Source organism: Pleurodeles waltl, chromosome 2_2 (assembly GCF_031143425.1).
Source record: "Pleurodeles waltl isolate 20211129_DDA chromosome 2_2, aPleWal1.hap1.20221129, whole genome shotgun sequence".
NCBI classification, from domain to species: domain Eukaryota; kingdom Metazoa; phylum Chordata; class Amphibia; order Caudata; family Salamandridae; genus Pleurodeles; species Pleurodeles waltl.
In genome coordinates this window covers 130,036,081-130,063,127 of record NC_090439.1, presented here as the reverse complement: position 1 = coordinate 130,063,127, position 27,047 = coordinate 130,036,081, and the positions used below count along the sequence as shown (strand labels likewise).

General features: G+C 45.7%; 1 protein-coding gene across 5 annotated transcripts in view; it reads left to right on the top strand.

Annotated features, from left to right (window-relative positions):
- CDH12 (cadherin 12) overlaps positions 1-27,047 on the top strand; it is a 2,251,017-nt gene that overhangs the window by 791,800 nt on the left and 1,432,170 nt on the right. For all 5 annotated transcript variants that reach the window (XM_069219514.1, XM_069219517.1, XM_069219515.1 and 2 more), the window contains one exon: positions 26,088-26,340. The gene's annotated coding sequence lies outside the window, so the exon portion shown is untranslated. The remainder of the gene's footprint in view (positions 1-26,087; positions 26,341-27,047) is intronic.

Genomic DNA, 27,047 nt, shown 5'->3' with positions numbered 1-27,047 from the left:
CCCCGTGAAGAAGGGATGAATGGGGAGGCGCCGTCGTGCACCCCCCAGCAGAAGGGAAGTCGGGGAGCGCCATCGCGCTCCCTGTGAAGATGGTGAAAGGGGGCCCCGGACCCCATCCCGGAGCCCCGAGAAGAGGCAGGAGTGGGGGTGCACCGTCACGCACCCCCAGCCGAAGCAGAAGTCGGGGAGCGCTGTCGTGCTCCCCGTGAATGTGGCCAGAGGGGCCCCAGACCCCATCCCGGGGCCCCGAACAGGAGAGGGCCTGGGGGAGCGCCGTCGCGCTCCCCACTAAGGAGGAGAAGGGCCCCGGACTCCATCCCGGGGCCCCGAGAAGAGGATGACTCCAGGGAGCGCCGTCGCGCTCCCCGCCAGAAGGAGGAGGAGCCCCGGACTCCATCCCGGGGCCCCAAAGATGCCGGGAGGAAGGTGGAGTGCCGCTGCACTCCCCCCGCGCGGCCCGTCCGGCCTCCAGCATCCCTGAGTCTGCCCGCTGGAGCGGGCAGACTCCAATTCAGCTGGCCGGCTCCCGCGGAAGCACCCGGAGGTGCTGGCCGTGCAGGGATCCGGCGGGGGCGGCCAAGGGTGGGCTCCATGGGCCACCCTCCAACGAGGGAGCCTTGTTGTGGCGCGGGGGTGTCCGGGAGGGACCGGCACCCCCCAAGAAGGAAAAACAAAAAGAAAAGCAGGAAAACGGGCACAGCGGCTCTCCCCAGCACAGCGGGAGAGCGGCTCATCCATTATGCAGCCGCCCCAGCATGCTTTGCGGGGCAGGGGCTGCTTATGGAGCCCCTAAACCGCCTGTGGTGGTCCCAGGGAGAGGGGGGCCACCACCAATGGAGTAGTAGGAGACAGGGGGAGCTGCAGGAGCAGCGCAGCCTCCCCCCAACATCTGTTGGTGTCCCCACCCTAGGTAGGGTGGGACACATGAGAGATAACCCCTCAAGGGTTGGATGGATGTTTGAAGCATAAGCTTCAGTGAACTTTTGTTCCTGGTTGTGCAAGGGTGCCTATCATAGGTGTAGGTTGGTATGGCCCCATGTATTCTACTGTTATTTCATGGTTAAGTAGGAGTAATCCAAAAATACTCTAAAAGTAATCCTGATGCTAGAATTTGGTCTATTATGTTCCCTGATTATGCTAATTTGAATAATGATACTGACAATCATCTCTTGGCAAGATAAAAGTATTTATTCTCAAATGTAGGTGTAGGTGTCATCATTGCACGGTAGTATTGAATACTGTCAAAATGTTTAAATGTCACAAGGGGGGCACTGGGATTCTTTTGCCATGTGGATTGTTGGATTATATTCTCCCTTAAGGAGACCTGAGAGATTACGGGGCATATTTATACTCCGTTTGCGCCGAATTTGCGTCGTTTTTTTTTACGCAAATTCGGCGCAAAACTAACGCCATATTTATACTTTGGCGTTAGACGCGTCTAGCGCCAAAGTATGAGGAATGAGCGTCATTTTTTTGCGTGAACGCCTTCCTTGCGTTAATGAGATGCAAGGTAGGCGTTCCCGTCTAAAAAAATTACTGCGACGCAAATGCGTCGTATTTATACTCCTGGGCAAAAATCACGCCCGGGAGTGGGCGGGGCAAAAAACCCCGCATTTGCGCCTCTTTTTAAAGCCTGGGTCAGGGCAGGCGTTAAGGGACCTGTGGGCTCAAAATGAGCCCACAGCTGCCCTCCCATGCCCCCAGGGACCCCCCCTGCCACCCTTGCCCACCCCAGGAGGACACCCAAGGATGGAGGGACCCATCCCAGGGACATTCAGGTGAGTTCAGTAAGTATAATTTTTTTTTTTTTTTTGGGCATAGGGGGGCCTGATTTGTGCCCCCCTACATGCCACAATGCCCAATGACCATGCCCAGGGGACATAAGTCCCCTGGGCATGGCCATTGGGCAAGGGGGCATGACTCCTGTCTTTACTAAGACAGGAGTCATGTAAATGGCGTCTGGGCGTCGTTAAAAATGGCGCAAATCGGGTGGAGGCGATTTTTTTGCCTCAACCTGACTTGCCCCATTTTAAGACGCCCTAACGCCATTTTTCCCTACGCCGGCGCTGCCTGGTGTACGTGGTTTTTTTCCACGCACACCAGGCAGCGCCGGTCTGCTAGCGCCGGCTAACGCCATTCAATAAATACGGCGCCCGCATGGCGCTTCAGAATGGCGTTAGCCGGCGCTAAACTTTTTGACGCTAAACTGCGTTAGCGCAGTTTAGCGTCAAAAAGTATAAATACGGGCCTACATACTGTTTGCCCAAAGTGATTCTATCACTTTGTATATATTTGTAGATTGTTGCATAGTATTGAGTAGTGTGTGTGAATAATAAATGTACTTTTACTTTATCAAAAGAAAAAGCACAGACTGGACATTCATTTATTAAGAGTCATGCTTGCGTGCTTGTGAATGGGGATTACTAGCCCACATCACCTCCCTTGAGTAAGCCTTGGACTGCTCTGCAACGCTACCCTATGAGAGTCAAGAGCTACAATGGGGTGTTTGGTTCCCAGTGGCGGTCGTGTGCGGACTCGTTACTTGTGCAGGCCACACAACTAATGACCCACCTTCCAACAGTCCCTATTAAAGTGTACTACATGTGCCTAGGGCCTGCAAATTAAATGCTACTAGTGGAGCTGCATGACTGATTGTGTCAACCACTTAAGTAGCCCTGTAAATATGTCCTAGGCCTGCCATTGCAGAGCCTGTGTGTGCTGTTTAAACTGCCATATTGACATGGCATTTAAACTCCCAAGCCTTAAATCCCTATTTTATTACATATAAGTCACCCCTAAGGGAGGCCCTAGGTAGCTCTTGAGGTGGGGTGCTGTGTAATTAATAAAAAGGACATCCTTTTACGTATTACATGTCCTAGTAGTGAAAAACCCTCAGATTTGTTTTCACTACTGTGAGGCCTATGCCTCTCATAGGATAAAATTTGGGATTTCCTTATTACATTTAATAAGCTGTAATTCCTGATTGGGAAGCAGTAGACCTGACATGTTCAGAACCTATAAAATTCTAATGATGAATCCTCTTTAATGGTATAGCCGGATTTGCTTATACAATTTTAAAAACGCGACTTTTAGAAACTTGGCAATTCCTGCTCCTAAGCCTTGTGTGCCTGCAGCCTGTCTTCAATTCACATCTGTGGTGGTGTGACAGCTGGGCTTGAACATTCCCTATAGAAAGCCACACACAAAGGGAGTTTAGGTGTGACTGATGGGCCGTCAACATCCTGATGGGCCATTCTGGGCAGGGTGGGAGGGAGGAGTTGGCCACCTCCTCACCCTTACATCTGAATTTACTGTGCCCTGTACACACACAGTAGGCCTAACAACCCTGTATTTTCACTTCCGCCAGCTTGGAACCAAGGCAGGGGAGGAAGAGGATTCCATGCTATTCAAAACCACTGCCTGGAAGCTTCTCCCACCTCCCAGAACCAAGGCACCAAAGTATGAATGCTGGACTTCAATCACCATCACTTCAGTACACTTCTGGACCCATGGACTCTCTGCCAGGAAGAAGGACTGCTGTGCTGTTTCACTTACTGCCACTCTGCTGCACTGCTACTCTGCTGGACTTCTGCTTTGCTGAGCTGCCTGCTGCCCTTCTGCCTGTGGAAAGAGAACCCGACCTGCAACCTCCATCTTGAATCCCGGACTCCAGAGTGACACAAAGGGCTAGTCAGCATCCCTCCTGATCTTAGCCTCAGGGACATATCAGGCTTCCCATAACTCCTAGATCCATCTTCAACAAGCTTCTGACTCAAAGTGGTGCCTCTCAGGGCCTGGGCCCTTGAAAGTGGTTTTGTGGCTCATGAAATCGAGCTTTTGAGCTCTTTGCAACTGCGAATGGGCCAGCTTGCACCTGAACTACACCGCTCACCCAAAGAATCAGCTTAAGCCACTGCAAGTTTGTCTCCTCACAAAGCAATTATCACCACTCACTTCACAAGGCATCGCCCTGCCCATCCATGATGCCCAGTCGACTCCTTGCACCGGCGACCACAACCAGTAAAGCTCTCCTTGTTCCTGAGGAACTTCATCAGGGCTCTTGACTAATTGTTCAGAAGATTAAACTTCAGCAGGACTTGTCTGATACTGTATCTGACCCCTGCTCCATCCCAGATGGCCTGAACGTTTAAATTTCACCCGGGCTACTGTGACCAGATATCCCCAATTGTCAATTCATACTTTTAGGCACTGTAACTAAGTTTAATATTTTAGAAATTCATATCTCAACTTCTACTTATTGGTTTTTGTTGGTTTGTTCTTATTCTGTTCATTAAATTAAGATCTATTTTTCTAACTAGTTGGGGTATCTTTTGTGAGGTGTTTTCACTGTTTACTGTTTGAATGTTGTACAAATACTTTACACATTGCCTCTGGAGTTAGACCTGACTGCTCTGTTCAAAGCTACCTGGGGATGAGTACAGGTTGACTGTTAGTGTGTATATGACTTGCCCACGACTAGGACTCTGGTTCCTGCTTGGACAGGGTCATGCCTCTGCCCACCAGAAACCCCATTTCTAACACTTATGATAATGAAACAAAGGGACAAAACATAAGTTTCTAAACCTATGCCCAACAGGTTCCATTGAGCTCTTTGAGGTCAATTCAGTCCTGTGTTAGAATGTCGCGTGGGCTCTCATTATCCTAAATGAGACTACTGGATTTCTAGGTAGCAGGATCGTTCACGGTGTGGGGGACTGAGTCGGACCCACTTGGAAGGACCTCTGTCACCCTAAATCCGGTTTTGCTCCGGCTAACTAGCAGTGCCTCATTTCTCCAAAAGGGAAGAGATGATTAGGCAGCCGAGCGCATGACATCTTTGGAACCTCTCAGGGAAGTCGTGGTCACTCAGATCCAAACCAACTCTCTCATTTACAGTATGATCTCATATGCAAATGACAAAGGCAGTATAAGTTTTATATAATGTTTTAATAAAACGACTGCATTTTAGATATTAAGGCGTGAACCACAATAACCAGAACCATACAACACAGTAGGATTGAAATAGTCACGAGGAGAGTAAAACATAAGAACAACGCTATCATGGTGTTTAACAATTTCTACTCTCCCTTAGCTAGTTCTATTTCGAGCACAGCATGTTAAGCTTCTAACTTGCCATTCTGAATCCCTGGGGAGACATTAGCCCTCATACCTGAGCAAAGGCCTGTGATCTGGTTCAGCATCTGCAACGAGGCAGTCAGCTTCTAGTTGTGGTTCCCTGGTCGGAATCTCCCTCTCCCGTGTATTGGGACAAGGAAGTGTTATTATAACTAACATGTCAGCGTGATCACAAAATGTCCCTACGCAGGATTGCCAAAGACTAAACTCCTACCACGTCTATCGGCAATGTACCAGACTGTATCCTTGACTGAAGCACAGAATGTGTTATGGAGAACTTCAGTGCTGAAGTAGGGTAAACAGTGTGATATGAAATATAAAACAAGAACGTAGAACTGGCTATTTAAAAAATAACAGTACGAAGCCGAATAAAAGCATTTAGAGCAAAGTGCACAGAGGCTCTAGGCTGCGAGCAGAAGAATAAAATACATCCAGGGCAAAATGCACAAAGGCCTAAAGCCTGAAGCTAATGCGCAAACGATACGTAAAACTGACCACACTACACCCTCCCCTTGTCGGTAGCAAGTGGTTCTAATAATATAAAAGTATGCCCCAGATATAAAATATAAATTTCGACAAGGTCAGAGGACAACAAAGTCATAAATTTGGGAAGCATGTGACGATAAGGACAAATTCACTATAATGTCAATTATTCTTTTATTAAAAAAAAAAAAAATCCAATCGTCAGACAGAAGCAACAGAAAGCAGGAGTTCCTCCACTTCGATATATGTCAATATCGGAAGATCCATGCCAAAAAGTACCATGGAGCAGGTGTGTTCCAAAGCCCCCAAATCATTCAGGGCGGCACCCCGTGCAGGGCCTATGAATGAGACAATACCATCTTCCTCCAGGAAGGGAATCTCATAAACTGCCTCATGAAGCAAACGCAACCGCAGTGCACAAGTCTGGGAATGAGCCCTAATCGGGAACATCAACAGATCAACATCGACCACCGGGGGGCGCTGCAGTGAGAGACAAAGAGCCAGTGCATGTTCAAACGAGCACCAGAGGCACCGAAACACGGGTTGCACACAATCCAAAACCGGCCGGAATGTCAAAGACCAGTCACACTCCAATTGTCCCAGGAGTGTCGCTCCAAAATGCTGCAACATGCGTTCACGACACGGCTGTGCTGACGGGAGCGCCAATATAGGATCTCGTCGCGGCGGGACAGCCATTGCGGAAGAACAGCAGCAACAGCAAAACCCCAGCCAATAAAGCCAAAGTAATCGGAAACCCCCAAAAATGCTTCCGAAAATAGAGTTAATAGCCGAAGGTATTAAACCAAATATGGAAGAGAAAGTGTGAGCAAAACCAACACCAACGGCTTTGAAAAAATGTGCAATTCCAGCAGTGCTGGACGCATTAAATATACGTCCCACGAGTTCACCAAAGTGACTCGGAAAGTTAGTATTTAAAAGGGACTGTATTTCCGCCGATGACCTTGCCACCTTAAGTGCGTAGGTCTCGCTAGCAGATGTAAGGGCCACATGCTTTTGAAACAATAGAGCCTTTAGTCGACTCAACTTGTCGGAATTTACTGTGGAAGTAGCAATATGAGGCCAGATGTCTGCTACCTCCCTAATTTGAGTGGGGGGAAACAACACATTCCCGCAGCACGTAACGGCCTTGTTGACAACGACTACGTAAACTATTCCGGCATGCATGCCACAAGAGGGTTCATTGTTAAAAAGGACGTAGCTGCCGTTTGAAAGCACCTGGAAAGTGTTTTTAATTACTGGGACTGGAACTCCCTTCAGATAACAAGCTAAAATAGCAATCAAGGCATTACATGCCCCGTGCAAGGACAGCTGTTTACAAACCATGGAATGGCTGACAGAAGTTTTGCATTCGCTACCGCTAAGAAAAACCTCCCTCAAACCATTAATACATCTGTATCGAAAGGGAAGCTCCCACACCTCGTGTATGTAACTGTCTCCCAACCGTTCATATCTACCCACCGGAATGTGCTTTAAACAAGAAGTAAATTGCAGAGTGGAGATAGGCAGATTAATAACCTCATGAATCAACCATTCAGCTGACGGAATCTCAGCAACCGTAAAAGGCAGTTTCTCCAATTTTTCAATATTTAACATTACATATGTCGCTTCCTTTTTCGCCATCAGCTGTTGTTGACGAGTCAAATTAAAGAAAAAATCTCCCTGGCACGAATGTGCTGCCATGGAACGCGACCTGCCTTCAAGGTCTGTAGAGTCCAACCCAACTGCATGATGGACCGCGTCTGACTCTGCCCATGATATAAAGAAGACATATCCGATTTAATAATGTCTATAGCAGAGGAAACAATGTTGTCAATTGTATAAACATGGTCTGAAAGCGTATGCATCCCATTATCCACAACAGACAAAGCCTGTATTGAATTTTCCTGATCAATTTGTCTCAACCGGGCCGCTGCCTCTTGTTGTGAAAGTTTCCAAATCTCATTATATACTTCATATAAAAAACGCTTCTTCCGTGGCATTCGTGGTCCTGACAAAAAATCTTGTAAGTCAGTATCATTAGACAGTAACTTGAGATGTGACTTAACTGCATCCAGCGTGGATGACTTCAACCATTGCTGACAAAGCTTCCCCACGCTTTATGTAGTAATGATATCAGCATATTCTGGTGATATGTAGGGAGGGTCTGCCCTACTAGTCCTGAACCCCCCTGAGGAGGTCACAAAACGCTGATGACACCCATTAGTGTCTATGGGCCATAATAACCACCCGCCCGGATGTATCAAAGAAGTGTTAAGCGTACAATTCTGGACCCAATATGTAAGCTCACTAAATGTGGCATTAACATATCGCTGCCAATTGTTCAATTTGGAAGGGACAGGAATACCAGGCAAATTCAAATTTCCAATTGTTGCTAAGCCCAAACAACTAGTCTGTTGCACAGTGTCATTGAGGAAAATCATTTGGACAGGAATAATACATGCCCTAAATAAAGTGTCCCTGTCTCGCATTTGCCAATTTTTCGTTCCCCAGACACTTTTCAAGTCAACAGTCTTGGACCAATATTCATACCCCTCAACCGAAAGTTTAGATACAAACAAATTTGAATACAGTAATTTAGAATCGGTCAATAACATTTGCTTATTAGCATACGGAGTAACTTTAAAATAGTAAGACTTAGCATTCTGTTGATTAGGCCCAGAAAAATATGCAAATTTATCATAATACGTTTTGGAACTCCCCTGTGGAGGAGTCGGGCAATGTTCCCATTGCACATATTCAAATATCGATTTAGGGCTACTCGCTTTATGAATAAAGTGGTGTCCATAATAATTGTAGCAAAACATGTCACCATGATTATCTCTAAATAGGTAAGCATCTTCATCGTCATAGACAGTATAATATTGTAATTCTGTCAACATAGAATCTACTGTCTTCACATCCCAATCATCAGAAACAATGCCTGGTATAACAATATCATTCATTGATAACTTGAGAACATACAGTATTTGAATCAATTCAGTGGGACCATATATATCAAACATCACTTTATCCCACACAATCCCATCCGGAATCGGTATTGCAGAAATGTTCACATAGGACAAGTCTCTTCGAACCGGCGGCGGTAAAATTACAGTTCTCGAGCCGCTGACCCCTAATATAGGGACTGGTGCTCGATAAGAAGGACCAAATTCTTTCTTAACCGCAACCTTTTCACGCACAAGATCCCCAATCCTGGGTATCCAACCAGTAGGTGTTACTGGCTCATCCTTAATTCCTGTGGAGGCAGCACTCGCAGAAGAGTTATCTTCACAGAATTGTTGTAAATCCTGCAAAACAGTGACACGATCATTTATGTCAAAGGACGTATCTGCCGCCTTCACACCAGGACCATCTAAATCAGGAACATACATTCGTGTTCCAAACAGGCAGTCATATGAAGTACGACCCCCCAGGGACCTTCTAGGCAAGTTATTAAGTGCTCTCTGTACTCCATACAGGTGGGCTAGCCAACTACGACCCGTACCTATAAATCTGGCCGTTAAGGATTGCTTTAAATCACGATTTAAACGCTCCACAACAGAATTTCCCTCGGGATGAAATGGATACGAGAATTGGAGTTGGACCCCCAACAAAGCCATGGTATCCCTGAATGCCTTTGAGGCAAAAGCAGGGCCCTGGTCCGAATGAAAAGCCGCAACTGCAAATGTATCGACAAAGATGCGCAAATCTTTAATAACACTCCGAGCGTAAGTCGAGTGCTGTGGCCAGACCCACACAAATCTGGAGCACGAATCTACAGCAACCAATATATATTTGTATGCACCATCTGGCGTCAGTGGACCACAATGATCCAAGTACACACACTGTAAAGGTTTATTTGAAATCAGAAGGGGCGTCTGCTGTGGGCGTTTAGCCGTCAAAACTTTAATTTGTTGACAGACGTCACAACAAAGGACATACTGCTTCGTCTCTTTATAGAGACCAGGCCACCAGTAACGACCCTGTAAGAGCGAAATCGTGGCAGCCACACCAACATGTGCAGATGCCGCCACCTCATGAGCTGCAGATATTAATCGAGGTCTCTCTTTATTGGGCACTCAACGTACTCCAACGCCTGGGATTTTAACTACAGCGTTTAGCATACCACCCATGCAGTAACTATATTTAGAAGGGAATATCTTTAGGAAATGGCGTGCCATCAGCCGTAGCCTTTATGGCTGCCGAAATCTCTATGTCTGGTTCGGAACTCGAACAAGTCACTGCGGCCACAGTGGCAACTGCCACTGCCGATTTAGCGGCTTCATCAGCCAAAGTATTTCCAGCAACGTGTATTCCAATGCGTTGGTGTCCAAGTGTATGTACAACATGGACCTTAGGAAGCGTTTCCTTCAGATTCGCAACCTACCCCTACAGCAATTTGTGTTTAATGGTGTTGCCTTTAGAATCTCTGAACCCATTCAACCTCCAGTAGTGTAAATATTAATTGAAAGACTGAACACAGTAGTAGGAGTCACAGACCAGCAAGGTTAGTATCGCCGGATCCGTGTGTTCCAATGCTAACAATAGAGCTTTGAGCTCAGCCAACTGCGCTGTACAATCTCCCAAGGTCTGCGTATAAGTATGTCGGGGGCAGAACACTTCCACCTCCATAGTGCCGCTCACCACCGCACATGCAGCAGAATACTGTTGTTTAGTCCCAACCGCTGGTTGCGCAGAGCCATCGGTGTACATGACCACCTGATATTGATCAATAGGCAATGTGCCAGCGGGAACCGGGTACTCCATTTCATATTGAAGAAACTCTTGAGTCTGCAGTTTAGGGTCAAAGATGTAATCTACATCATTGGCTGTCAAAGACGTAGCCCATTGTATCCATCGCGGGTGTAAAGCTTTCGAATTAGGAACACTCGCTTTAGTAACAGCCTCTAAGGCCGGAATCGGGGAAACGACAATGATGCGTTGGCCCTGGGCCAGAGGTCTTTCTTTAATCACAGCCATCTGTACAGCAGTGAGTATTTTCTTAGTTTGTGCAAATCGTTGTTCTGCAGCGGAATACAAGTGGGACTTGTATTCTATCAGGACTGTCTCACCCTCATTAAAGGTGACATATGTAAACCCAACAGCACCAGGTATTACCCTGATGACCAGATGCGTTTTATTGTCCCTAGTGTGAAAATGTTTAACTGCTAAGAGATCAGTTTGTAGATCTCGAAGAATATGTGTATGCTCAATCGTCCAAAATCTACTCGAAACATTTGGGCGAATCAACTCGTATAAGGGTTTTATACGCGTAGCATATTCAGGAATGTAAGTTCTGCCAAAATTCAGAAACCCCAACAATGACTGGAGCTTCCGAACCGTATTAGGAGGCTGCAATTGAGCACATTTCTCCCAAAAATGTGGCGCTAAGCTCTTGCCCTCATTCGACAACTCATATCCCAGGAAAATCACGCTGAGGAAGGCAATCTTCGATTTCAGCAAACCCCACAACAATGCGTGCTACACGCCTTAGATGTTGCAGGATCTCATCGTCTGTCAAATATATGTCATCAACATATGATAACGCTTCAGGGTCCAACTCGTGCAGAATTTCAGTTACACGAGCCGAAAATAGTCCTGGGCTATTCTTATATCCCTGAGGCAAACGACAAAACTTTTTCTGAGAGCCAAACGCACTGAAACTGTCCCGAATTTTGTGCGCTATATTTTGGCAAAAAAATCCATTTGAGATATCTAATGTTTTTTACGCACAATACCATTCATAAGCGCTGCGCTGTGTGAATTCTGTGTTGCATATGTGCGTGTATGTCCATTTAAGTGTCTGTAATCCACCACTATCCTATATGAATGGTCCGGTTTAGCAACTGGAAATAAGGGATTATTCATCGGCGAGACACAGGGTTCAATTACACCCTGGTACTCCAATTGTGTAAGAATTTTCCTAACCGATGCCCTTGCCTCAAATCTGATAGGATACTGTGGCTGAGGTTTGCCCTTTATTGGAATTACATGATAAGGTGATTGTCTATCCCACCCCACATTATTTCTATATAGGGCGGGGGCCTGTGCTAGAGCCCATGATTTACTATAGGACTCCGCTAGTTCTCTCTGAACAAGTGGTGAGAACGAAGGTGTAATAACCTCCTCCCCAACCGGACAGTCGTGAACAAAGTCAGGTGGCCAATCTTGTTCGGCCAGCAGAACGTCATATGATTTTACCACATGGTCCCAAAAGACGGCGTGTACAATGCGGTCAATGTCCCCTTCTAATTGCAAAGTTACTTTATATACTCTATCGGGATCAGAGACACGCATATCTGCCGTTTCGACTTGTATGAAGTCATCAGTTGCTTTCACCTCCAGATGCTCTAGAAGACTCCGGCGAACTATTGTGACCTCTGCCGCGCTGTCTAACAGTGCTAACGCCCATGTCTTGTTCGTCAAAAGAACTCTCTTCTTGAGCGGCATGTCTAACTGAGACTGCTGCCACTTTCTTCTTTTTAAATTGTTGCTTTTGTTGGAGTGGTTTCTCTTCCTGTTTAACAGAAACCTCCGTTGAGCGTTGCGATTCCTGTCTCGGTTTCACGTACTCAGTTCTCCGCTCTGACTGCCCACCTCTCTCACTTCTCTTGTCCGAGGAGTCCTGAAAGGAACGAGATTGGTGTGTATCAGTATATTGATATCTATCAGGCGTCTTCAAATTATCCCTATTCCTGAGATTATACCTATTCTGCGGGGTCTCCGGTTGCGGAGACTGTCCCCCATCTTTCTTAGGTGTTTGCTGTTTCTTTTCCCAGCGCTTCTTAGTACCCTCAGGCTGCTGTTGTTTAGCATTATCTTTACTATTTTTACCCTGTAATTGGGGTTTTTGTAGTCTAGCCCCTAGGCTTGCTCGACCAATACTGGAATATGTTTCTGCTATTATTCTCGGGAGTTCCCGCTCCTGATTAATCTGCGCAACGTCACGAAGACGCATACGCACGGCTAGCGCCACTGCCTCTCCCTTGAGATTACTCAAAATAATAGAAGAAACTGCGGCAAAATTGCCCATCAGCTGCATGCCTAAATCTAAGGCGGGGGCAGCCCCATATTCATCTTGAATTTGTTTAAGCACCTCCGGTAGATTAGCTAATGTTGGTGTACCGTGTGATGTAGTGTAGAGCGCGGCAAACACCGTGCCCCAGGTATTACAATGGTCCACAGGAGGAACCATTCCATACGGCAAACACATCGTCAATATTCTATGTTTATCCTGAGGTCCCGTATGGGGAAATACTGCTTCCAGCGTATGAATTTTTTGCGCCAGCCAAAATGGAGTCTCCTCACGTTTAGCCTGTACCTTACCCATAACTGAGTGTACAGTGGCCGGATTGATACCCGGAACCACTGCCTGTGGGTGCGCCGGAGCAGAATGCGCTGCATTAGTATTTAAAGTCTGCATTACAAACTGAACCAGTCTTCTATATGTAGTTGCTAAGTCTATATATAAACAACGAACGTCAGCCACTGCCAAGTTAGCAACCGCAGGATATGGTGTATATGTAGCCAATAGAGGCCAGGTAGGACCATCATTACTCAGTGGACCTAACCTAACTTGTGCTACTGTGTGTGGGAGGGCGCCATCAAGCCAATTATGGTGTTCTTGATAAGATAAAGGTATCTCTAAGTATGCATAAGCCCTGTATTGTCCAGCGACATTCGCAACAGTGTAATCGTGAAAAGTGTTTGTACCCCCATCAATTGCCGGAAATACGACCCAAGAATAAAAAAGCTCTGTTCTATAGGCTGCATGGGCGTCCACCACAAATGTGACTGGACCCCCCTGGACCATCAGTCCATGTGCTATCAGATGTCCCGTGAGCGGTTGGCGCATATTAAGTGCTATGTTCACTACTTGAGGATTCGCCATTAGGAAAAATAGCACCAGGGCAGAGAAGGCACACCAATAACGGGGTTTTCCTTTCAAAGTTCAAGCTTGAACAACCGACTACTAAGTAATAGGATGCACCTATCCCGTGGTGGCGGAAATCCTCAGCCCCACGGACGTCTCCGCTTATGGAACCGAGGAGTCAATATATATATGAGACCGAGAGAGTCAGCCAGACCCAAAAATTTGAGCCAGACCAATCGTTGGCGGCGCCATGTCGCGTGGGCTCTCATTATCCTAAATGAGACTACTGGATTTCTAGGTAGCAGGATCGTTCACGGTGTGGGGGACTGAGTCGGACCCACTTGGAAGGACCTCTGTCACCCTAAATCCGGTTTTGCTCCGGCTAACTAGCAGTGCCTCATTTCTCCAAAAGGGAAGAGATGATTAGGCAGCCGAGCGCATGACATTATGGAACTTCTCAGGGAAGTCGTGGTCACTCAGATCCAAACTAACTCTCTCATTTACAGTATGATCTCATATACAAATGACAAAGGCAGTGTAAGTTTTATATAATGTTTTAATAAAACAACTGCATTTTAGATATTAAGGCGTGAGCCGCAATAACCAGAACCATACAACACAGTAGGATTGAAATAGTCACGAGGAGAGTAAAACATAAGAACAACATTATAATGGTGTTTAGCAATTTCTACTCTCCCTTAGCTAGTTCTATTTCGAGCACAGCATGTTAAGCTTCTAACTTGCCTTTCTGAATCCCTGGGGAGACATTAGCCCTCATACCTGAGCAAAGGCCTGTGATCTGGTTCAGCATCTGCAACGAGGCAGTCAGCGTCTAGTTGTGGTTCCCTGGTCGGAATCTCCCTCTCCCGTGTATTGGGACAAGGAAGTGTTTTTATAACTAACATGTCAGCGTGATCACAAAATGTCCCTACGCAGGAATGCCAAAGACTAAACTCCTACCACGTCTATCGGCAATGTACCAGACTGTATCCTTGACTGAAGCACAGAATGTGTTATGGAGAACTTCAGTGCTGAAGTAGGCTAAACAGTGTGATATGAAATATAAAACAAGACCGTAGAACTGGCTATTTAAAAAATAACAGTACGAAGCCGAATAAAAGCATTTAGAGCAAAGTGCACAGAGGCTCTAGGCTGCGAGCAGAGGAATAAAATACATCCAGGGCAAAAAGCACAAAGGCCTAAAGCCTGAAGCTAATGAGCAAACGATACGTAAAACTGACCACACTACAAGAAGGGCTGTAACTTTTCAACTGCAAGTAACAAAATGATCTCTGTAACAAAAGCAGTAACCCACTGAGCTACCTCAATAATATACAACGTTGTGATCTGCATGCTACCAGTGAATGTGAGCATTATTAGGGCATCTCACTAGGTCACAGTCAAGTCCAGGACCTGGTAATGTCAAGAACAGGTGTGGGCCTCTTCTCACACATTAGATCAACATGACTTCAGGGCCAAAAATCAAAAGTCAGGATGACATACACATACAGTTGGGCCCTAAGATCAAGGGGAAATGCTTTTACACCATGCACAGGACAACTGTCACATTCTAAGTTTTGCATTTAGACATAGGGTGTCATTACAACCCTGGCGGTTGGTGGTAAAGCGGCGGTAAGACCGCAAACAGCCCGGCGGAAAAAAAAATGGAATTATGACCGCCGCGGTCATCCGCCACTTCACCATTCTGACCGCCATGGCGGTTAAGACCGCTGAGCTGGAGATTGCGGTCTCCAGCACGGCGGTCGCACACCCCCATGAATGCACACAACACGCAACACCCCCCCACCCCCTTCCCTAACGAACGATCAACTTACCTTGTCCGTTGATCCTCCAGGAGGGGACGGGATCCATGGGGGCAGCTCCGCCACCAGAACACTGTCACCAGACCACCACTACACCGAATCATGGGACGTGATTCAGTGGGCGGTGTTCTGTTGACGTGGCGGTGGAGGTTGAGCAACCTCCACTTTCCCGCCATCCGCCAGTATGGCTGCCGGCGGCCTTCCGTACGAAAAAGGACGGCGGGCTGCCAGCGGTCATAATACATGGCACGGAAGACGGCCACCACTGGTGGTCTTCAGCACGGCGGTACCTTGGCGGTCACCGAGGTCATAATGACCCGCATAGAAATATTTTGAATGTCAAAAATCATTGTAATGGCACTACAAGTTTGATGCAGTTTGGTGAGTGGTTCTTACTTTAGCCTTGAACCTAAAATCTGTAAGTGAGGAAACTGCTAAATTGAAGTTGCAGAGGTCATATCTTATTTCAAGTAGGTTTGACACCTTGTCCCTGTTCTTCATACATGAATATTTTCTAAGTTACCAGTTTCTGTAAACATTTAGTAAGGGTTCCTAGATGTTCAAAAGTCTTTAAACTTTCAGGAAGGATCCTGTAGAAATCCATGCATGGGTTCCCGTAGACGTTATGCACCCCACAAATCCCCAGCATAAAGTTAAGTTGCAACAGTTTCTTTGGAGCCCTCTGCAGCAACAGCAGCTTTCTTCATCCATCTGACCTTTTGCACTCCTAAGGAACAGGGAAGAAAATGCAAAGGAGATAGCCAGATGCAGGTGGTCCTGAGGTTTCCTTTGAGGTGACCGAAGTGTTTTTTTCTGGGATAATTTGCATTCTTCAGCTACAATAGAGGATTTCCTCAGAGGACCAATGTGCTTCTCTATCTGGACGTAGACTACCCCATCGCTGGTGGTCATCAAGTATCTACATAAAGCCAATTTCTCTTTGAGCATGTTTTTAATTCCAGGCCTCCTTCAATATAGCAAGGAGTAAAGCTGTCTTGTGTCCTTTGTTGTCTGTTAGTAGTTAGTAAAGTAGAACAATTTAAAACATAAAACTGTGTGCACTTGGTGATATTGTTTAAGTAAAACTAACATTTCTATGTTTTCTCATCATGTAGTATTCAGCAAAGTGACTCACTTCATATCTAGAAAGATATAATTTAAGGCAAAAGGTTCCCCAGACTTCCATTCAGTAGAGTAAAAGCAAATGGTTTTATTGTGAGTCATTTTCGCTCATCTGCCTTAAACTCCTCTCCTTTTTCTCTCTCTTGCTTTCTGTCTGTCTCTCTCTCTCTCTTTCTCACACACTCACTCACTTACTCAGTCCCTCCCTCCCTCACTCTTTCTATCTGGCTGACCACTCTTTTTAGTACTCATTCTATCTCTCGATCTCACTTTAGCTGTCTTTCCGATCTGTTATTTTCTCTCTCCCACTCTCTCTCTCTTTCCTTCTCTTTCCCTCCTCTCTCACTTTCTAAATGTGCCTCTCCCACTAAAACAGTGTGTACGTATGTGTATTTGTGTGTGTATTTTTGTCTGTTTGCTTGTTTAAATTTATATATGGGGTCCTCCTGAAGATTTGCAGAAAAAACCCTTACTGTTTTATTCAATTCAGCAACTAAAAGGTGTGAGAGAACTTACCATTTGGATGCTCCTTAGAAGTAGTATCAAGTGTTTGAAAATAAGGAGTTTTGTTGACAGGTTCCTATACCTAGCCACAATCTACTGACTTGTGCTTAACCCAAATGGTGCCCTATTCACAAACTTCGGCCCATATTTATACTTTTTGACGCTAAACTGCGCTAACGCAGTTTAGCGTCAAAAAATTTTGCGCCGTCTAACGCCATTCTGAAGCGCCATGCGGGCGCCGTATTTATGGAATGGCGTTAGACGGCGCAATCAGACCGGCGCTGCCTGGTGTGCGTGGAAAAAAACCACGTAGACCAGGCAGCGCCGGCGTTGGGAAAAAATGACGTTAGGGCGTCTTAAAATGGCGCAAGTCAGGTTGACGCTAAAAAATCGTCTTAACCCGATTTGCGCCATTTTTTCGACGCCCAGACGCCATTTCATGACTCCTGTCTTAGTAAAGACAAGAGTCATGCCCCCTTGCCCAATGGCCATGCCCAGGGGACTTATGTCCCCTGGGCATGGTCATTGGGCATAGTTGCATGTAGGGGGGCACAAATAAGGCCCCCCTATGCCACAAAAAAAATAAAAAAAATAAAAAAGTTATACTTACCTGAACTTACCTGTACTTCACTGGGATGGGTCCCTCCATCCTTGGGTGTCCTCCTGGGGTGGGCAGGGTTGGCAGGGGATGTCCCTGGGGGCAGGGGAGGGCACCTGTGGGCTCATACTGAGCCCACAGGTCCCTTAACGCCTACCCTGACCCAGGTGTTAAATTCAGGCGCAAATGCGGGTTTTTTTGACCCGCCACCTCCCGGGCGTGATTTTTGCCCGGGAGTATAAATACGACGCATTTGCGTCGCCGTCATTTTTTTAGACGGGAACGCCTTCCTTGCATCTCATTAACGCAAGGAAGGCGTTCACGCAAAAAAATGACGCTCTTTCTTCATACTTTGGCGCTAGACGCGTCTAACGCCAAAGTATAAATATGGCGTTAATTTTGCGCCGAATTTGCGTCGAAAAAAACGACGCTAATTCGGCGCAAACGGAGTATAAATACGGGCCTTCATTTTCTTATATGTAATGTAGTACTACAATAGCACTACTCACTTACTACAAAATGCTATTTATAAAGCGACGGACAGATTCCGCCTCCTCTCCTATCTTTCTGTGTGGAGATCTCTACTTTAGTGGCAGAGATCTCCACCTACCTGCAAAGTTACTAAATTGGGGTAAGTTATGTTTTAGGAGTCTCCACTACAGAGCTGAGAGAGTGGTGACATATAAATCTATACCTAAGTGTAAATCTTTACATGGAAGTGGTGAATGTCAATAAAGTGTAGAGTTACACCTAGGTGTAGTAGTAAATATACATATGCATAAATATGCATGTGTATATTAACTTCTGTAAATAAGACAGTAAGGTGAATAGGAGATTGAAACACACTTAGGGGGTCATTCTGACCCCGGCGGTCAAGGACCGCCGGGGCCGGGGTCGGCGGGAGCACCGCCAACAGGCTGGCGGTGCTCTGCAGGGCATTCTGACCGCGGCGGTACAGCCTCGGCCAGAAACGGAAAGTCGGCGGTGTACCGCCGACTTTCCGCTGCCCATGGGAATCCTCCATGGCGGCGCAGCTTGCTGCGCCGCCATGGGGATTCCGACCCCCTCACCGCCATCCTGTTCCTGGCGGTTTCGACCGCCAGGAACAGGATGGCGGTGAGGGGTGTCGTGGGGCCCCTGGGGGCCCCTGCAGTGCCCATGCCAATGGCATGGGCACTGCAGGGGCCCCCGTAAGAGGGCCCCACTTTGAATTTCAGTGTCTGCTCAGCAGACACTGAAATTCGCGACGGGTGCTACTGCACCCGTCGCACACCTTCCACTCCGCCGGCTCCATTCGGAGCCGGCTTCATCGTGGAAGGGTGTTTCCCACTGGGCTGGCTGGCGGCCTTTTGGCGGTCGCCCGCCAGCCCAGTGGGAAACCCAGAATGACCGCTGCGGTCTTTTGACCGCGGTACGGTCTTCTGGCGGTCCCAGCCAGGCCGGCGGCTACCGCCGCCGGCCGGGGTCAGAATGACCCCCTTAATGTCATTCAGAGAATGACCTTGCTAAATCAAAAAAGATATCTAATGAGGACTTTGTGGATTTAAAAAATTGATACTACAAAATTAACATTTGTAGATAGAGTTAGCAAAATGATTGAAAACCTTACTTCATCTTTAAAGGAGTAGGAATATGAAAACATATATGTGGGAAATGGCCCTTTTGGGGGGGTGCAGGACCTCAGCAAGGAGGGTAGAGGAAGGGAAGCCTCACCTCAGACCTGGTCAACCTGAGGGTAAAGGCCCCAGGTTGGAAGACCAGTTCAGATTAACACCCCTGCACTGGTGGGAGAATTGTGCAGGACTGCTTTCCCAAACAGCCTGACAATTCTGGAATTATGGGGGTACCGCTCCTAGGGGCGGGTACTGAGCCCCAGAGGGGAGAACCAGTATCAGGCTGTCATCCCTGAACTGGTGGAAGGGACAGTGGTCAAAGGGTGCCAGGCACCTGGTGATACTGTCCTCCACTCTCCACAGTCACAATGGTTGGAGAGCCTTGAAAGGCCTGGGACCTGGCTCTTATCCCTGACAGATGTCAGTGGCCACTGTGGCTTGCTGTCCTGGTGGACAGAGTTGCACCTGGGAGGGGGACAGGAGTCACACCCTGGGGGTAGAATGGGACACACAACTGTGTTGACCATGGTGGTACTGTCTGCCCCCTGGGATACATCTGTGAGCAAAGTAAGATTAGGTGCTGTACAGATGGTATCTACAGATGAGGAGGAGGGTTTCCCATGGGTTAGCTTTGTGGGCCTTGAGAGTATGGACAGAGGGATCCAACTGTAGTTAGGAAGGCGTAGAACTGGAACATGCCCCTGCAGTTGTGGGCCTGGGTCCCTGTTCTATCACCCCAATCACAAAAGTCCATCAAGGTATTGATTGGTCTCCCCTGGCTTTAGGCTGGTGGGGGGTTGTTTTGGAAATGGCCCTTTTTGTAGGGTCATCCTTAAACGTTTTGCCTTCTTCCTCCTACTTTTTCTGACCGGTTTTTGTTGGCTTTAGGACTCTGGGCACTTTACCACTGCTAACCAGTGCTAAAGTGCAAATGTTCTCTGTGTAAATTGTATGTGTGGTTGGGTCTTCCAGGAGTGGTGTTAGAAATGGGGTCTTTGGTTGGCAGTCAGGTTACCCCTTGTCCAAGCAAGGACACTCACTCTAGTTAGGGTAAAATAGAATCACCCTCAGCTAACCCCTGCTAAGTGTAAAGTATTTGTACCAACACACACAGTAACGTAATGAAATCACTACAAAATGACACAACACAGGTTTGTAAAAATAGGAAATATTTATCTAAACAAAACAAGACCAAAACAACAATAATCCACAATACACAAGTCAAGTTATCACTTAGAAAGCAAAAGGTGTCTTCATGTAGTTTTAAACACACACTAACACTGTCAGTGTGAAACTCTACCTTGGGTGAGTCAAAACTAACCCTGCACGGTCGAGTGTGCATCAAAAAGGGCTTGCGATGTGTCGATTTCACTCATGAGCGAGACCTTGCATTGTTTCTCCTTTCGTCGGGTCAGAGGGCATCGTTTCTGCTCTCCACAGGAGTCAGCACTCTCTGGTCCGGGCAGACCTTGCGTTGTTTTTACACACCCAGCGGTGTTTGAGTCAGAAATCCAGCTGCACGATGATCCGAAAACCACGCAGCGCGGGTTGCGATCTCACCAGCCTCCGTCAGCGATTCTGTGTGTCATTTCCCTAGCTCTGTGCGTTGATCTTCCGGTCGCATTGCAGGCGAGCATCGATTTTCAGCTGCGAAGCCAGCAGCGCGTCAATTTTTCAGCCGCAGATTGGAGTTGCGTCGATCTTTTTCCTCCACGGCGTTCTGTGCGTTGATTTCTTCCTCTTAGGCTGCCAGCTCCTCCTTTCAGGGTCCCAGGAACTGGATGGGCACCACTTGGCAGAGTAGGAGTCTCTCCAGAGACTCAAGGTGCTGGCAGATAGAAGTTTTTGGTGTCCCTGAGACTTCAAACAACAGGAGGCAAGCTGTAAATCAAGCCCTTGGAGAGCTCCACAAGAAGGAAGGCACACAAAGTCCAGTCTTTGCCCTCTTACTCTTGCAGAAGCAGCAACTGCAGGATGACTCCACAAAGTACAGTCACAGGCAGGGCAGCTCTTCTTCCTCAGCTCTTCAGCTCTTCTGCAGTCAGAGGTTCCTCTTGGTTTCCAGAAGTGTTCTAAAGTCTGTGGTTTTGGGTGCCCTTCTTATACTCAATTTCTCCTTTGAAGTAGGCCTACTTCAAAGCAAAGTCTACATTGAATGTGAAATCCTGCCTTGCCCAGGCCAGGCCCCAGACACTCACCAGGGGGTCGGTGACTGCATTCTGGGGTGGGTGCCATTTTTGTAGGTGGTGATTTAGTTTAAGCAATAGCCTCTGTAGTTAATAGAGGATTTTCATTGTCACAGGCAGGGAAATAGCCAGGCCCATCACTTTTCACGGAAACCAAAGAGTAGTAATGACTAGAGGTTGACAAAGGCAAGACCCAGTATGTGTTTTATCATGCTGCCGTAAAAGTTAAGCTCAAAAATCACAAGGCACAGGTGACCTCAGGAACATCAGACTGTAATCTAAGGGCCACTGAGTTAGCTGCAGGTGCAAGAAACAAATAAAGACCTTACTGCCACAATAGGTGAAAGATCAGCACACTAAAAAGGGGGGCCCAGCCCTGTATCCTCTGGTCAATGATGGGTGAAGAAGGGTCCACACTTGGCCCAGGCTTTGCCAGGCATGGCCTGCACAAGCCCCATGCAGTGCAGTCAGGGACCATGCTATGTAGCACAAAAATCAATGCTCCGTCCCTTCCTGAGGCGTGTCTTTAGGTGCTTTGTTTGACATGAAGTCTCTAAGATGCTGAATGCGTCCTTCACAGTGGTATCAGGGCCTGCATTAGGTAGACCAAAGATTAATAGTCCGTCCTGCCCTGCAGCATGTCCTCCTGTGCTTTGTGGGACCTGAAGTCCCAGAGGTGCTGATTGCTCCCAGCGCAGCTGGGTCAGGGGCCACGCTATGTAGCATGGAGATCAATCCCCTGCCTCCTTAAACACGTGTTCTCTGGTGCTTTGTGGGACCCGAGGTCCTCATGGTGCTGAATGCATCCTGCACGGGTGGGTCAGGGGCAGCACTATGTAGCATGAAACTCAGTGCTCCCCCGTAGCGTGTCCTCAGGTGCTTTGTGGGACCCAAAGTCTCCCTCATGCTGAATGTGACTCGAAAGCTACAAAATAGAGGCTGATGATCAGCAAGTGCCCAGAGGCCTGTTCTTTGAGTATTCCTGATTAATGTTTTCCCAAGTAGGCTTTAGATAAATGTATATATCAAAATATATTTAAACAACGAGCAGGTTTGAGTAAAGTAAATCACTGAGATTATTTTTTACACAGTCCACATCAAATACTGTATACAAGCACTACAACACACACGAACATGAGTACACACATGCTACACAACACACAAATGAAAGTGCATGAGCACACACACATATATGCGTGCAAGCACACACAAACACACAGAGATGCACAATTTCAAACGATTACACAGTAAAGAACGAATTGTATTTTTTACAGTATACTAGAAGGTACAGCGTTAAAAGAAACACTGAAAGAAAACCAAGCCCGACTTCAGAGCCTTTGTAATGCAAAGCTAATGATTTTGTGAAAAGAACATCAAAACCTCTAACAGTACTAGCAATTTTAGCTGCACTTATTGAACATGAAATAATGAGCAGCAGTTTCTATGAATGACATTACACTTCACTTGCTTAGTTGTCATCAGCAATGTTCTTTCATTTTCTGCGAAGTGCACATTTGTTGTTATAGCCCAGCTAACTAACACATAATTTACACTCTTCTACAATTTCAAAAAGTTGATGACTATTTTTTGTAATTCGATGCTATGTGATGATCTTTTTCCTTGCACGCCTATTTTGCGATTACCTACCATGGAAAAACTACTCTAACTTTATATATTTGAAAAATATGTTATATATTTGAAAAAGACGTTTACGTTTTCAAATTATTAGACAATTTCTGTCTGCAAAGCGTTCCGTGCTTTTTCCCCAACACGCATTTGAATGTTTACACCATTTTCTGGAAGTGTATAAAACAAAAGGAATTTGATAGTCAACAAAAGATTGGATTGCCACTAGACATTCATGAAACATCAACACAAACAAAGCAACAGTAGTTTCTTAGCACTTTTTCCATTACCTAAAAGTGCTAGAATTTTCCAATGTTTACTATATCTGTGGCTCAAAATGCCTAAACTACACATCTTAGTTTAGTTTTAGAGATGTTTAGACATGTTATACCTACATATCATCTCCATACAAAAAGGATAAAGTATTGAGCTGTAATCAATAAAATCTTAAACACCATCTTATGGGTTCATTGTAAGAGCCCCTGTAATTTTGAATGGGGTTGTAGCAGGAGTTACCGGTCCTATAAGGAGTTTGACACTTGTTGAGACACTGCAGATCTGGTGGGCATTCAATTGACATTTCAGAAGCTGAAAGTAGCAGAAATGCTGTGGTGAAACTCTAGTGAGAGGTGAGGAATGACTGGGAGATTCCAGTGCGGTAAATTAAAGGTGCAATCGCAACACCCAGTAATTGCCCCAATACAGGAGTCACCAATACCAAGGTATTAAGGATCTTATTTATGTTGCTGGCTTATGTGAAGATGCAGTGTGTCTATATGGATGGCCATAGGGCAGCTGAGGGTCTAGTAAAGACTGCGATCCTTTCTCTCCTGGCCTACTTTCAATATCGGTCTGCCTCGCAGAGTTGTTTGACAACATACATATGGAGTCTGGCCCTCGTAATAAAGTATCTCCCAGTCATGCACCAGCAGGCCGCACCTGTGTCAGGCTACCGTAATTGTACCATTGCTGATGTAACAGGATGACATTCTGCCCATTACAATAGAAGCATACGAGGGATGAGGCGGAAATATGGGCCTAGGTGGTGGTCTGAAGGTAGAGGTGTGGGAAAATAAAACAATCTGCAAGTTCACATTAATAGCGTTTGTTTTCTGTACCCGCCGCTGTGTATCTTCTTCCTTAGTGACATTAGGCTACATAAATATGTTAGAAATTTAACAACACTTTACATAGAGGGGTGTGGCTAACAGATACCCTATGGCTAACATTTCTTTTTCCTACCCCTACCCCTACTTTGGTAATCCTTTGTGAATTCTTTAAATGTTGGGGATTTGGTCGAAACATAAGTGAAATCCTAGAGAATACATGTTAGAAATGGGGTCTTTGATTGGCAGTCAGGTTACCCCCTGTCCAAGCAAGGACCCTCACTCTAGTCAGGGTAAGTCACACACAATCTAAATTATCCTGTGCCCATCCTCTGGTAGCGTGGCACTGAGCAGTCAGGCTTACTTAAAAGGCAATGTGTAAAGTATTTTTGCAATAAATCATGCAATAACAGAGTATAGCACCACGAAAATACACCACACGATGTTTAGAAAAATATATAATATTTATCTGGGTATTTGCAGGTCAAAGCGATCAAAGATGCAATATGAAATTGTAGAGATATCACTGAAAAGTGATATAAAGTATCCAGGTGAACCTGCATGCATCATAATGAGGGCCTTGCCAGCAGCCCTTTAAAGACTTCATTTGGAGATTTTCAGTTTAGTATCAGCAACAGAATAAAAACAACTTGTATGATATTGGAAAAAATAGACATGAAATGGATGAGGGACGTACATATCTTTCCAAACGCCACTGATGACTTTACACTGTATGTATCATTGACCTGAGGGCCTTCCTAGCTCTGTACAGAAAAGTGAAATATAATTAACCCACTAGAGGCTACTCACAATTCTGATGCCTTGATTTTTCACAGCTGGCATCATCTCCATACACATCTATGGAAGATGTAGATGAACAAGAAGTGTAGCACTATTAAATACTCTTGAAAAGACCACCCCTTAAATCAAAAGGGCTAAGATGTCGAATTCAGAAAGGGACCAGTTTGGATACATTGTACAGATAAACGTATGCAGCTTTTACAGGATACATTAGAATCAAATATAATCTCTAAATTCCTCACCATTAAAACAGCTGAAAGAGGTGCTTATAATGTTGAGGGCCAATCACATGCCAATGAATAAGTGGTCTGTGCCTAAAAAAAGGCTATCTGTGTTCCTAGCATTCAAAGTAAAATAGTCGGATGTCCTTCAAATTGAACGGTATTGAAAACCTTCCTCGCCCTGTATGGAATGTTTCATCTTTTTATTTTAATAGTATAATCATCCCCAAACCACTACATCCAATCCACCTTGACGATTTGTAGCCACAGGTTCACAAAAAGTCACAAATTTACCCCCTATGAAATCTCGATCTGTAGCCAGGTGTATATTAGGTTTATTTCTGTTTGGGATTCACATCCATTCCCATTCTTTAATGATTTCGTCTGTTCCATGTCAGCAGATGTTTATAAAAAGTTTTGTTCAACTTTGAATTCTGATGCATTATAGTTTCATACCTGGACCTACAAAGGGGCTTTAGTCCTTAAAACATAATTCAATGACTGCATAGAGTCTGACACTCCTTGACAGTGAACCAGCATGTCAGAATCATAAGATCATAGCTGTTTAATACCATTTTTTAAAGATGAATATTCCTCAGGCTTGTGACGAATGAGAGCTTTCAAACTGTAGTTGACAGTTACTGTAGGGTGATGGGATGATTGGAATGTTACTTGATTGCCCGCACTTGTTGCTCTTTCATTGGACCTGATTATCCTCCTCCACACTTGTCTTTTCGTTCTTTACAAGTATTCGTAAGATTTGCATTTAATGGCATGATTACAAGAGGAGAGAAGGCAGCAACAGTTTACAATTGATGAAACCACCGTTCACTGTTTTTTGTTTCTGCTTTTACTGGTATTTCTGAGAAGTTACTAGAGCTGAATGTATTCCTTCTGTAAGAAAGATATGATACCTGCTATCAGAATAAATGATGGTGGCAATGGTGCTATATTAATTTGTCTCGCAATTAACACATTTTATATTCTTTCTACAGAGAGAATTATCTCCTGCCTTTTCTGCTGAAAGAGACCGCACAGCCCAATGAACGCTCGTGTCCTTTGTGTCCTTCATATTTGGAACTCTGAAATACACTGAGGAGGTTTCATGAAATTATAATCGCAGCCCCTGGCCTGTGGATTTCAAAGGCACCCCATGGACATACTGGAGATGAAGGCAGTGCTGGAGCGCCTCTTCTAGTGTCTGAGCAATTCGCCTTCCGGGGAATTCAGGAACGGGCAAAAGTGCAGGTGAGCAACGCAGAGGAAAAGACAGAGGAAAAAAAGAGTTGTGAAATTGGATATAAACGTGCAAGAGCGTCATACTATATATTCTTTCTTTTATGTGTATGTTTACCATATCTTCTGATGATAAAATATTGACAGTTTTTATCTTGGCATCTTCCTTTACTGGCTACATTGGTGTTGGATTAAATAGGATTAACTCCTTGTTCTTCACAATTTTCAGTAATATTATAGTACGAAAGTAATACATTGTTTTGGTGACTCGAATCAAGAGTGTAGGGTTCAGCATGAACTCCATGTCCTCACTTTTGTAAAAATCTACCATAAGGTTGAGTGTAAAGTCTGTTTGCCAACAACATTCATATGTTGTTGACAGAAAGCATAGGGACTTCTTCACAAACTGTATTTTACAGAAACTAAAGTCATACTACAGTAGTACTAAATATAGCATCGTAAAATAATGCTATTCACAAACCTATGAGTGTAAATCTCCACCTCCACCTCTCCTATTTTTTCAATGCGGAGATGCTCACACATGTAAGTTTAATTGTTAGTAGTAAATGTGGGCGGGACCGGAGGAGTGTCTGGTAAAAGAGACGTAGTTACCACCTGTTAGACTTGGCATCTTTGGCGTGTTTCCCCTGATGTTTTGCTTTCTGACCTCCTGTTTTAACTGTGTGCTGAACTTTGCTTTTTTGAGCTGTAGGATTCTG